General features: G+C 41.9%; 1 pseudogene; it reads left to right on the forward strand.

Moving 5' to 3' along the window:
* Positions 1–382: 382 nt before the first annotated feature.
* On the forward strand, positions 383–3,879 carry LOC116094842 (annotated as a pseudogene).
* The last annotated feature ends 285 nt before the right edge of the window (positions 3,880–4,164 follow it).

A 4,164-nucleotide genomic window follows, 5' to 3' on the forward strand; every position in this document is an offset into this window, starting at 1 on the left:
AAGAGTATGTATAGAGATACCTTCTGTTTTCTTTTATTTTCTTTTTTTTTTTTTAAAGATTTATTTATTATTATATGTAAGCACACTGTTGCTGTCTTCAGACATTCCAGAGGAGGGTGTCAGATTTCATTATGGGTGGTTGTGAGCCACCATGTGGTTGCTGGGATTTGAACTCGGGACCTTTGGAAGCGCAGTCAGTGCTCTTACCCACTGAGCCATCTCACCAGCCCCCTTCTATTTTCTATAGTGACTTAGAGTGGGCAAGAATGGAGCAGCGCTTCTTCCCAATGTTCTTCTTAACTTCCTAAAGTCATCAGATAACCCAGCTGTGAGCAGTGCTGTAGTAGCATCTGGTGGGCTAAGAGTATGTGTGTGCTCTCAGATGACAAGGCAGACAATCATCCATGCAGTGTGCGTGTGCTCTCATGATGAGGCAGACAATGCATCCATGCAGTGTGCGTGTGCTCTCATGATGAGGCAGACAATGCATCCATGCAGTGTGCGTGTGCTCTCAGATGACAAGGCAGACATCCACGCAGTGTGCGTGTGCTCTCATGATGAGGCAGACAATCATCCACGCAGTGTGCGTGTGCTCTCAGATGACGAGGCAGACAATCATCCACGCAGTGTGCATGTACTCTCATGATGAGGCAGACAATGCATCCATGCAGTGTGCGTGTGCTCTCATGATGAGGACGCTGATACACCCACACTGTTCTGGCATAGTAAAGTCATTTAACAAACATATTAGCATCTCTGTGTGTATGTGTGTGTGTGTGTGTGTAAGTCAGTATATGTAACATGTGCACATGTAGTAGATTTGTGTATGTGTGTCTGTATCACAATAAATAATAATGATATATAAATGAATATCAACAAGATGAAACTTGGCTAAAGATACATTTCAGCATTTTTTTCTGAAAAATTTTGAAATGTATATCTTCAAATTTTCACATTCACAAGATGACCTGTGTTCATTCTGTCATTGTTAAAAGATAGGCAAACAATTAAGACAGCATTTCCTGCAGCAAAAGTTTTTATCTAATAGATGACAGAATGATTTTTCCTTTCCTCTTTCCCTCACTCTCTCCATCCTGTTCTTCTTTCTTCCCGTCCTGTCCACTCCTCCCTCCTTTTCTTTCCTTTTCTTTTTGTTTTGTTTTGTTTTTCGAGACAGGGTTTCTCTGTGTAGCCCTGGCTGTCCTGGAACTCACTCTGTAGACCAGGCTGGCCTCGAACTCAGAGATCCACCTGCCTCTGCCTCCCAAGTGCTGGGATTAAAGGCGTGCACCACCACCGCCCAGCTCCTTTTCTTTTTTCTTTTTTTAAGATTTATTTATTATTATACATAAGTACACTGTAACTGTCTTCAGACACACCAGAAGAGGGCATCAGATCTCATGACGATGGTTGTGAGCCACCATGTGGTTTCTGGAATTTGAACTCAGGACCTTCTGAAGAACAGTCAGTGCTCTTAACTCCTGAGCCATCTCTCCAGCCCCCTCCTTTTCTTCATCTGTTCTTTCTTTCCTTTTATGTCTGGTACTGAGACTCACCCAGGCTAGGCAAATGCTCCATCATTAAGCATTAAGAAGTCACTGAGGATATCTGGGCAGGAGCAAGGGATGCCATGTACAGAAGAGGTATTTATCAAGGAAACAAGATGCGATCTTAGGTTTGAAGCATGAGAAAAACCGGGTAACAGCTGGAAGTGGTGCAAGAAATACACAGCTTGTCAACCTTTGGGCTGATCTGTGAGATCTTGTCTGCTGGACCTGGGATTTGAGGATCTTAGAGAATGAGGAATACTACAGTCGAATGCTGTAGGCAGACGTACTTCAGTTCCAGTGTACTTTGATACACAAATGTAAGAAAGAAAGCAATGATTCAAGGAGGGTTGTTCAAGTTTAAATAAAAAAAATGTTCAGAAAAACATGTAAATAAGTGTCAGTAAGCACATATAACATATTAAGCGAGCTGTCTTTACCCAGAGCTTTGTCAGACCAACTGCCAACTGCCTGGCACATACTATAGATTATCCCTGAGAAAGCACAGCATCAAGGCAGAAGGGTGTATCCAGGTTCAGGGTTCCCTGACCATATTGAGATCTACAGCTATGTGCTGACATTCAACAAGGATAAGCATGTCTTACAAACTGAATGTGAATGTTTGCCACAGGAAGAACGAAATCCAGGGAACAAAATGAACCTGAGGTAGAAGGCCTACCTCTTGCTGGAGCCTCTCCTACAGTTCACTGCCTCTCACATCATTCTTTTGACTGTATTCTGACACCAGCTGAAGGGTAAAGGCAGGGAAAATGCTGAGAGCTGTGACTGAGAGAGGTGAGGGTGAGAACTGCAGTGGCCATGCTAAGAATCTATCCACAGTTAAGGGGACACTGAGGAAAAGCCAGTCTAATTTAGAGAAGTATTTGTACATAAGACGATTTCACCAATTTTGATTCTGGGTGGAAGCATCAGTGTGTGTGTGTGTGTGTGTGTGTGTGTGTGTGTGTGTGTGTGTGTGTGTGTGCTCTTTTCTATTGATGCTTACACTCCACAACTATATGAGACTCCACAACTATATGCTTAGTCTCCCAACTATACGAGGAAGATGCAGGTCATTTGGGAGGTTAAGAGCTACAGGTAAATTTGGGGACAGAAAATGGAATGTCGTCTCAGCCAATGGTAAACACAGGAGAGTTACTCCTTTTAACCAAGATGAAGTCATCATTCACGGAAATTGGTTCAGAAATGGTTTTTCTGTGCTTTTCAGGCAATGGGATTCAGACTTGTCGATTGCAATAGACTAGGAACCAATCTCGAGCAATAAAGATGGAAATAGAGAAAAAGGAAGAGCAAAATTATCAAAAATTGATGATTTAATACAAGTGGCATATTCAAATAAGGTGAAATTATGGGCTATCATCCTCCTTGCCATGGCCCCTCCCTAGCTGCCACTGCTCTCACCTCTCCTTGGCTCCAGAAAGGTGGCTGTAGCTCCCACTTATGCTGATCTTGGCAAGATGTCTTCACCAAGGGCTACAAATTTGGTTTAAGACAACTTGATTTGAAAATGAAATCCAAGAATGGTTTGGAATTTCACATCTCAAACTCAGCCAACAAGGAGACACTCGAAGTGAACCACACCTCGGAAACCAAGTAGAAAGGGATGGAGGACAGCTTCACATTTACCAAGAAATGAAATACAGACAACACCCCGAGGACTGAGATGACCAGGGAAGATGAGCTCAGAATCAGCTGACCTTTGATTCATTCTTCTTGCCTAATTCGGATGGGGAGAGGAATGCTAAAATCAAGGCAGGATATAAGAGGAAACATATCAACCTGGGCTGTGACATGGACTTCAAGCTTGCAGGGCTCTAGATCAAGGGTTCTCTGGTACTTGGCTATAAGGGTTGGTTGGCAGGCTACCAGATGAATTTTGAGATGAATTTGAGAAAGTGACCTAGAGCAAATTTTCAGTTGGGTACAGGATGGATGATTTCATATTTATTTTACTGTGAATGACTTGACAGAATTTGGTAGCTCCATTTACCAGAATGTGAGCAGGAAGCTGAAGACTGCTGTCAATGTTGCCTGGACAGCAGCAACTATAATACTTGGAATCTTTGGAATAGCAAGTATCAGGGTGTCCTTGGTGCCTGCTTTTTGACCAAAGTAAACATCTACATTCTGCAAGGCTTAGAGAATATTCAGACCCTAAAGTGACACTGCTGTCAGCTCTGCTAGATGACAAGAATAATAATGCAGGCAGCCACAAATTTGATCTAGGACTAGAATTCAAGCATAAATAAGTATTATAAATCATCAATTTAAAACTATTTTACAGTACTAGCTACTTTCAGAATTTGGTTTATCTTTTAATGTTGTTTATCGGGAATGCACAAATTGGAAAATACTGTTTTCCAATATCATGCCATACTTACTGACAGGCCAATGATGACTTAGCTTTAAGGCATTACCATTTCAGAGGTACAGAAAAAAATAACATAGAAAATTATTTTAGCTATGGAAGTGAATCAGGGAGGAGCGTCTCGAAAGATGCCAGCTGCAAGTTCAGGATCTTTATATCTCTGAATCAAGTCCACAGATAAAATTGTGACTTCCTAAACATTAATCCTTGTTATCTCAGTCCCAGTTG

The sequence above is a fragment of the Mastomys coucha genome, unplaced genomic scaffold, assembly GCF_008632895.1.
Source record: "Mastomys coucha isolate ucsf_1 unplaced genomic scaffold, UCSF_Mcou_1 pScaffold17, whole genome shotgun sequence".
Classification (NCBI taxonomy): Eukaryota; Metazoa; Chordata; class Mammalia; order Rodentia; family Muridae; genus Mastomys; species Mastomys coucha.